Here is a 10,236-nt window from a genome sequence, read left to right as displayed (position 1 = left end):
AAAAAAAGTAAATATAAAGAATAAGTATCTTCTTCTGAGGATTGATGCTCTATTCAATCAATTGAAAGGTGCAGCAATGTTCTCTAAGATAGATCTGAGGTCAGGATACGACCAATTAAAGATTAAAGAGGATGATATTTCAAAAACAGCTTTTCAGCCTCGGTATGGACATTACAAATTTGTGGTGATGCCATTTCGATTGACTAATGCTCCTACATCATTTATGGACTTGACGAACCAAGTATTCCAACCTTACTTGGATCAATTCATAGTGGTATTTATAGATGATATTTTGGTGTATTCCAAGTCAGAGAGGAACATGATGCTCATCTTTGTATTTTTCTTCAGACACTTCGAGAGAAGTTGTATGCAAAACATTTCTAGTATGAATTCTGGTTAGTAGAGATTGCTTTCCTTCACCATGTAGTCTCCGTAGAAGGCATAAGAGTAGTTCCCAAAAATATATATAAGCTATAGTGGATTGGTAACCCCTAAAGAATGTTCCTGAAGTTCAAAGTTTCTTGGGGTTTGATGGTTATTACAGACGGTTCATGAAGAACTTCTCAATGTTAGCTTTTGCCTCTAACTAAGTTGTTATGGAAAGATGTGTCTTTTTTTGGCCAGATAAATACCAAGAACGTTTTGAAATGTTAAATAGAATCGTAACAGAGGCCCTAGTGCTTGTTCAACCTAAGTCGGGTAAAGACTATGTAGTCTTTAGTAATGCATCTCATAATGGGTTGGGATGTGTGCTTATGCAAGATGGAAAAGTTGTGGCTTATGCCTCAAGACAGCTGAAGAATCATGAGAGAAATTACCCGACACATGACTTGGAATTAGCAACGGTAGTGTTTGCTTTGAAAATTTGGCGTCATTATCAGCACGGTGAACGGATCACAATAGTCTAAAGTACTTGTTGACTAAAAAAGAACTAAATTTGAGGTAGAGAAAATGGATCGGGCTTTTAAAATATTATGATTTGATTATCGATTATCATCCAAGGAAGGCTAATGTGGTAGTAGATGCACTTAGCCGAAAGATTTTTGCAGCTCTACAGGCTGTGGATGCGCGTATATCTTTTAAGGAAGATGGTGTCTTGATTGATGAGCTTAATTAAAAGTCGATGCTTTTGGATCGGGCAAAAGAGCTGCAACGTCAAGAAGTAAAAAGTTTGACAAAAATTGCGCAAGTAGAAAAAGGTGAAGCTAAAGACTTCAAATATTATCGTGGATGCTTTGCATTCCCGATAATGATGAACTGAAGAAATATATTCTTTTCTAGGCACATTATAGTCCTTTGACGATGTATCCAGTTGAGAATAAGATGTATCAGGATTTAAAATGTTGTTATTGGTGGTCTGGCATGAAAAGAGTTGTATCGGAGTTTGTTGCAAAATGCTTGACATGTCAGCAAGTGAAAGCTAAACATCAAGTTTTTGGGACCGTCAGCGCACCCCATGGCGCAGCGAAAACAAAACTTGACGGTCTCACCAGCGATCCAAGTATGAAAAATCAAAATCGGGAGAAAGAGATATGAATACTTATAGTGGGTTCCTTGAAAACAGCAAGAACGGTAGTGAATACAGTGGTGTAGATCGATTCGAATCGAAAGCCTCCACGAAATCACGTCTCGACCTCTACTCAGTTCACCCGATTGAGAACAAGATTTGTTTTCCCCAAAACTATTTTGAGAGAAAATGGCTGAAGGGTTTGTATGTTTGTTGCAAAAACGGCTGTTATACCTAACACACCCTTTTATAGCCAAGTTACCCTAATCATATTAGGGTTTTATTATTTTAAATTAATTAAATCTATATTTAATTAATTAGAATTTAATAATCCTCTTATATCCAAGTTACCCTAATCATATTGGGGATTTTATTATTTCAAATTAATTAAATCTATATTTAATTAATTAATTGAAATTAAATATTCGAGATTATTAAAACATATATTTTAGTAACGTATAACAAATTATACATCTTTGCTCGTTTCAATCCTAGGGCGTGACCTTGTAGGTTCTTGTAACGTTAGCAGTAATTATTAGAACAATTCTAATATTACATACAATGAGTGACATCTAGCAATATATCATTGTCACCTAAGTTACAAGAAAATATGATTCGACATATCATCTTGGTGATTACTCTTTTATGTATTACATCATTATGTCCTTTATATCTAGAATAGGCATAAGTCTTGGAATAGTCACACTTGTATAGCCCATCTATTGTTTCTTGATATCTAGAGAAGACTTTAATTAACGAATAGTTTATGATATCTCATATCAACTTATTCAAGCATGGCCATGCATTTCTAGTCTTACTCAATCAAGTGGCCTGTGATATATTTCCTATTATGTAGGAAGGACAAATCATATCTTAATCATACACACCCACTACATATATTGAGATATATTCAATAACAGTCTTTATAGAGCAACCAGTTACGGAGCTTGTTTAGTTGCATCAAAACATACAACAATATATGTTGGTATAGTATTGATCTCAAGTCTGAGGATCATACATATAGTCATCATCATGAGCAATGTTATGACTGTCACATAATAATCCAAGACATATGCTCATGGTCGGTCAATCCAATACATTGTTCTCTAACAATATAATCATGTATCAATTCTGACATCTCTATGTCAATGACAACTCATTGTCATCAATCAATAACATGTTAGTCTTAAGCGTATTATTATTGTCCATGCCCATAATAATACTTGACTAGGGATCTTTTAATAATAACAATTATGTCATTATATGGACTTTATTATCTTCCAGTTTATGTTAAACACATATATATAAATGAAAATAATAGCGGCAATGCCTTTATTCAATAAAATCAATAAATAAAAGTATTAATACAATCATCATATGATTGGTCTTTGAGCATACTCTAACAATCTCCTACTAGCACTAAGACCAATCACTCACATATCTAATACCGAGTGACTCAGTGTGACGATCATGCCTCTGTTGTGTAAGAGGCTTTGTCAAGGGATCAACAATATTGTCATCCGTATGTACTCTACATATTTCCACATCTCCTCGATCAATGATCTCTCGAATGAGATGAAAGTGCCTAAGAATACGTTTGGATCTTTGATGGGATCTTGGTTCATTTGCTTGTGCAATGGCTCCATTATTGTCACCACAGAGTTCTACAACATCTGATATACTAGGAACAACCCCTAATTCTGATATGAACTTCTTGATCCAAACAACCTCTTTTGTTGCTTCACTGGCTACAATGCATTCAGCCTCTGTTGTAGAATCAGCTACTGTGTCTTGCTTCAAACTTTTCCAGCTCACAATACCTCTATTAAGATAAAACACAAACCCGATTGCGACCGTAAGTCATCCTCGTCAGTTTGGAAGCTGGCATCAGTATAACCTTTTATACTAAGCTCTTCCTCCCCTCCATAGACAAGAAATTTATCCTTAGTTCTTCTTAAGTACTTAAGGATATTTTTAACCGCAACCCAGTGATTTTCACCAAGGTTTGCTTGATACTGACTCATCATGCTTAGAGCATACGATAAATCTGGTCGAGTACATATCATGGCATACATTATAGAACCAATAGCCGAAGCATATGGAATCTTATTCATCCGTTCTCTTTCTAGTGGAGTTGAAGGACACATTTCCTTAGAAAGAGAAATGCCATGTCTCATATGAAAAAATCATTTCTTGGATTGTTCCATACTGAACATTTTCAGCACTTGTCTATATATGTACTTTGACTCAGACCTAGAAGTCGTCTTGATCTATCTCTATAGATCTTAACTCCTAAGATATACGCTGCCTCACCCAAATCTTTCATAGAAAAACAACTACTTAACCAAGTCTTAACAGACTGTAAAGTAGGTATATCATTTCCTATGATGAGTATGACGTCTACATATAAGATTAGGAAAGAAATAATGCTCCCACTAGCCTTTTTATAAACACAAGGCTCATCTTCATTTCTGATAAAACCAAACTCTTTGATTGCATCATTGAAATGAAGATTCCAGCTTCGAGAAGCTTGCTTTAGTCCATAAATAGACCTCTGTAGCTTACAAACCTTTCCAGTATTTCCTGGAAACACAAAACCTTCTGGTTGTGTCATATACACATCCTCTTCAAGTTTTCCATTAAGGAAGGTGGTTTTAACATCCATTTGCTAGATTTCATAATCATGGAATGCAACTATTGCGAGAAGGATCCAGATGGACTTAAACATAGCTACAGGGGAGAATGTTTCGTCATAGTCTACACCATGAACTTATCGAAAACCTTTAGTGACTAATCGCCCCTTGTATGTTTGTACATTACCATATATGTTGGTTTTCTTCTTGAAAACCCATTTACACCCTATAGGTTTGACCCCTTCAAGTGGTTCAACCAAAGTCCATACTTGGTTTACTGACATGGAATCCATCTCAGATCTCATGACTTTAAGCCATTTCTCAGAGTCTGGGCTAGACACTGCCTCTTGATAAGTCCTGGGCTTATCTTGATCCATAAGAAGAACATCTCCATGTGTCGTAACAAGAAATCCAAATCTCTCAGGTGCACGATGTTCTCTTGTGGATCTACGCAGTGATTGTGTTTCTAAATCTGTTGAATGCTCCTCAACAACTTGTGAAACATGCTCATCTTCAGGTTCATTTATTTGTTGCTCTTGAACTTCTCCAAGTTCAACATTTCTACCCTTCCTTTTCTTTGAGTGAAATTCTCTTTCGAGAAAAACTCCTGTTCGAGCAACAAACACTTTGTTCTCGTTAGGGTTGAAGAAATAGTATCCCTTAGTTTCTATAGGATTTCCAACAAATATACACTTATGAGATTTAGGTTCGAGCTTTGTAGACATCTGATGTTTTATATAAGCTTCACAACCCTAAATCTTCATAAAAGACATATTGAGACGTTTCCCAGTCCATATCTTGTATGGTGTCTTTTGAACCGATTTAGATGGAACACGATTTAGTGTGAAAGTGGTTGTTTCAAGTGCATGTCCCCAAAAAAAAGTTGGAAGATCACTATGACTCATCATCGATCGAACCATGTCTAACAATGTTCAATTCCTTCTTTCAGAAACTCTTTTCCACTGTGGTGTACCAGGTGGTGTAAGATGTGAGACAATCCCACATTCTTTTAGGAGTTCATCAAACTCTATGCTTAAGTATTCTCCACCTCGATCTGATCAAAGTGCCTTAATACTCTTTCCTAGTTGATTTTGTACTTCATTTTTAAATTCCTTAAACTTTTCAAAGGTTTCAGATTTATGGCGCATAAGATAAATATACCCATACCGACTGAAGTCATCGATAAAAGTAATAAAGTAATGGAATTCACCTCTGGCTTGTTTATTCATTGGTCCACATACATTACTATGTATTAACCCTAATAAATCATTTTCTCACTCACCTTTACTATTAAAAGGAGCTTTAGTCATTTTTCCCAACAAGCAAGATTCGCATACCTCATATTGTTCAAAAACAAATGAATCTAAGAATCCATCTTTATGAAGTTTTGATATGCGTTTCTAACTTATATGGCCTAAACGACAATGCCAAAGATAAGTTTGATTCGAGTCATTTGTTTTTGATCTCTTAGTATTTATGTTATAAATGGTGTTATCTTGATCCAAAATATAGAGACCATTAACCAACCGTGTCGAACCATAAAAAACATTATCGAGATAAAAAGAACAACAATTATCCTTAATAATAATCTCAAAGCCAATCTTGTCCAAACAAGAAATAGAAATAATGTTCTTAGTCAAACTAGGCACATAATAACAATCCTCTAAATTTAAATCAAGTCCACTAGGCAAAGATAAAACATATGTCCCTATAGATAATACAGCAACTCTTGCTCCATTTCATACTCGTAGGTCCACGTCTCCTTTATCCAGATTCCTTCTCTTTTGCAGTCCCTGTACAGAAGTACAAATATGGGAATCACAACCGGTATCTAATACCCAAGAAGTAGATGTTGAAAAATTAACATAAATAACATAAATACCTGAAACAAACGTTCCATTTGTTTTTGCCTTCTTGACCTCTTCAAGGTAAACAGGGCAGTTTCTCTTCCAGTGTCTGGTCTTATCGCAATGGAAACATTTTCCTTCTTTGCTAACTCCCACTTTGGGTTTCAATGCATTTTTCCCTTTTGGTTTGGTCTTACCATTTCCCTTAGACTTTGCCACTACCTTTTTCTTTCCCTTTCCTTTGTCCTTGTGGACCATCAGAATGGGCTTAGGTCCAACCTTTTTCATGTTACTTTCAGCAGTTCGTAACATGCCAAGTAACTGTGGCAAAGTTTTGTTAATTTCATTCATGTTGAAATTAAGGACAAATTGGCTAAAGCTATCTGGCAACGATTGCAGGATAGCATCGATAGTTAATTCATCTTTGAGAGGAAATCACAGCTTTTCTAATGTTTGGATGTAGCCCATCATCTTGATGACATGAGCTCCTACAGGAGTTCCCTCTGCCATTTTACATTGAAATAGAGCTTTAGAGGTCTCATATCTCTCTTGGCGTGCTTGCCCTTATATATTTCTTTGAGATTTGGAATCATCTCATATGCAACCATGTCCTCATGTTGCTTCTGAAGCTCAGGAGTCATGGTGGCAAGCATTAGCCATCCAACATCTAACATATCATCCATATGTTTCTTGAATTTCTCTTTGTCAGCTTTTGAAGCATGAGCTGCCGTTCATCAGGAACAGGTTCCTCAATGACATATCCATTCCTTTCCTGTTTGAGAACAATTCTCAAATTACGAAACCAGTCAAAGAAATTTATGCCATTAAGTTTATCCTTCTCAAGGAATGATCGTAGTGATAAAGTGTTGTTTGCCATTAAATCTACAACAATGTTCGTTTTAATATTAGGCCCTTATTGATCTCATCAATATTTATTCTTATTATATCATTTGATGCATTGCATACATAACAAATATAGCAATAAATAAGATGCAATGGTTATAGCCCAAACCAATGACTAAGGTGGACCATCCCAAGCTAATGGGAGAACCAAGAACCTTAAAGCCTAAGACTGCTCTCTAGACATCTTCTCGCCATTCTTCTGCTCCTTGTGAATCTTCATAGATTTACAATTTTAAAAGAAACTCATTTTACATACGAGGGAGTAAGATGAGAAAAGAAATACAATAGAGATATAGAAAGGTACGGATCGTAGACCGTATTTCAAAATAAACCATTGTGAATTGAACAAGGTCTATAACCATGCATATCAAACACAGTGCAAAACAAACATATCATATATATATATATACACGTTGTTACCCCTTTGTTAAAAAAAATATTAATATGAGCCTTCAATTTGTACTGTTAAAAAAATATCAAACACCGGTAGGATTTTTTTGAAAAACAGTACTTCTGTTTCCATGGAAAAACTTCACGATTTGATAACAATTATCAACAGAATCGTTCTTTTAGGATTTTCAATCCCAACAGTTTTCTGCATCGGAACAACCATTGTTCCACTGCTAAACGCGATCTGCTATTGCACTCCCATAGATCATCCAGTAAGAAATCGATTGAAAAACATATTAACAAATTAATATATTAATCGTTGCGGGTATCGATTCGAACAATGATATCAACATATTTACCGAAATCGATAAAACTAGAACATGCATCTCATACATATCGTATCAACCAAAAATTTAACCCAAAATCATATCGTACAAGTGGCTCTGATGCCACTGTTGGGACCATCGGTGCACCCCATAGCGTAGCAAAAACAAAACTCGACGGTCTCACCAGCGATCCAAGTACAAAAAACTGAAATCGGGAGGAAGAGATGCAAATACTTACAGTGGGTTCCTTGAAAACAGCAAGAACAGCAGTGAATACGGTGGTGTAGATCGATTCAAATCGAAAGCCTCCATGAAATTACGTCTCGGCCTCTACTCAGTTCACCCGATTGATAGTAATATTTATTTTCCCCAAAACTATTTTGAGAGAAAATGGCTGAAAGGTTTGTGTGTTTGTTGCAAAAACGGCTGCTAGACCTAACACACCCTTTTATAACCAAGTTACCCTAATCATATTAGGGTTTTATTATTTCAAATTATTTAAATTTATATTTAATTAATTGGAATTTAATAATCCTCTTATATCCAAGTTACCCTAATCATATTGGGGATTTTATTATTTCAAATTAATTAAATCTATATTTAATTAATTAATTGAAATTAAATATTCGGGATTATTAAAACATATATTTTAGTAACGTACAACAAATTGTACATCTTTGCTCGTTTCAATCCTAGGGTGTGACCTTGTAGGTTCTTGTAACGTTAGCAGTAATTATTAGAACAAATCTAATATTACATACAATGAGTGACATCTAGCAATATATCATTGTCACCTGAGTTACAAGAAAATATGATTCGACATATCATCTTGGTGATTACTCTTTTATGTATTACATCCTTATGTCCTTTATATCTAGAATAAGCACAAGTCTTGGAATAGTCACACTTGTATAGCCCATCTATTGTTTCTTGATATCTAGAGTAGACTTTAATTAACGAATAGTCTATGATATCTCATATCAACTTATTCGAGCATGGCCATGCATTTCTAGTCTTACTCAATCAAATAGCCTGTGATATATTTCCTATTATGTAGGAATGACAAATCCTATCTTAATCATACACACCCACTACATATATTGAGATATATTCAATAACAGTCTTTATAGAGAAACCAGTTACGGAGCTTGTTTAGCTACATCAAAACATGCAACAATATATGTTGGGATAGTATTGATCTCAAGTATGAGGATCACACATATAGTCATCACCATGAGCATTGTTATGAGTGTCACATAATAATCCAAGACATATGCTCATGGTCAGTCAATCCAATACATTGTTCTCTAACAATATAATCATGTATCAACTTTGACATCTCTATGTCAATGACAACTTATTGTCATCAATCAATAACATGTTATTCTTAAGCGTATTATTATTGTCCATGCCCATAATAATACTTGACTAGGGATCTTTTAATAATAACAATTATGTCATTATACGGACTTTATTATCTTCTAGTTTATGTTAAACACATATATATAAATAAAAATAATAGCGGCAATGCCTTTATTCAATAAAATCGGTAAATAAAAGTATTATTTCAATCATCATATGATTGGTCTTTGAGCATACTCTAACACAAGTGCCTTCTGAATTGCTCCAACTGATATTCATTCCCGAGTGGAAGTAGGAATGAGTTACAATGGATTTTGTTTCAGGGCTACCTTTGACCCCCAGTAAAAAGGACTCAATATGAGTAATTATAGACAGATTGACCAATACAGCTCACGTTATTCCAGTTAGGGTAGATTACTCGATGGATAAATATATGGAGTTGTACGTAAAGGAGATAGTTTGGGTGCATAGAGTGCCTATATCGATAGTGTCTGATAGAGACCCAAGGTTTACTTCAAGATTATGGAAGTCCTTGCATGAGGCATTGGGTACTCGATTGAATTTCAGCACAGCCTTTCATCCGCAGACAGATGGGCAATCAGAACGACCTATTCAGGTATTGGCAGATATGTTGAGGGCATGTGTTATTGAGTTCAAAGGATCATGGGAAAGGTATTTACCTTTAGCGTAATTTGCTTATAATAATAGTTATCAATCGAGTATTAAGATGGCCCCACATGAAGCCTTGTATGGGAGAAAGTGCATAACACCCTTTAATTGGTTTGAATTAAAAGATTGAGACATAATTGGCCTGAATTTTATGAAAGAAATGGAGGAGAAGGTGAAAAATATCCAAAATAATCTGAAGATAGCCTCTGATCGACAGAAATCTTATTCTTATTTAAAATGAAAAGAGATTGAATTTCAAGTAGGAGACAATGTATTTCTGAAAGTATCACCCTAGAAGAAAGTATTGCAGTTTCGGCGTAAATGAAAATTGAGTCCGAAATTTATTGGACCTTATGAGATTTTGAAAAGGGTCGGACCGATAGCTTATCAGTTAGCTTTGCCTCCTGATATGGATAATATCCATAATTTTTTCCACATGTCGATGCTTAGAAGGTACCGATCAGATCCATTCAATATCATCACACCCTAGGAAATAGAGATCCGACTAGATTTAACTTACGAGGAAGAAACAGTGCAGGTCTTGGCTAGAGAAAACAAGGATATGCTTAACAAGAAGATTCCTTTAGTTAAAGTTCTTT

This window comes from Hibiscus syriacus, unplaced genomic scaffold, assembly GCF_006381635.1.
Source record: "Hibiscus syriacus cultivar Baekdansim isolate YM2019G1 unplaced genomic scaffold, ASM638163v2 tig00111210_pilon, whole genome shotgun sequence".
Taxonomy (NCBI): Eukaryota; Viridiplantae; Streptophyta; class Magnoliopsida; order Malvales; family Malvaceae; genus Hibiscus; species Hibiscus syriacus.
This window is presented reverse-complemented; position numbering follows the sequence as displayed.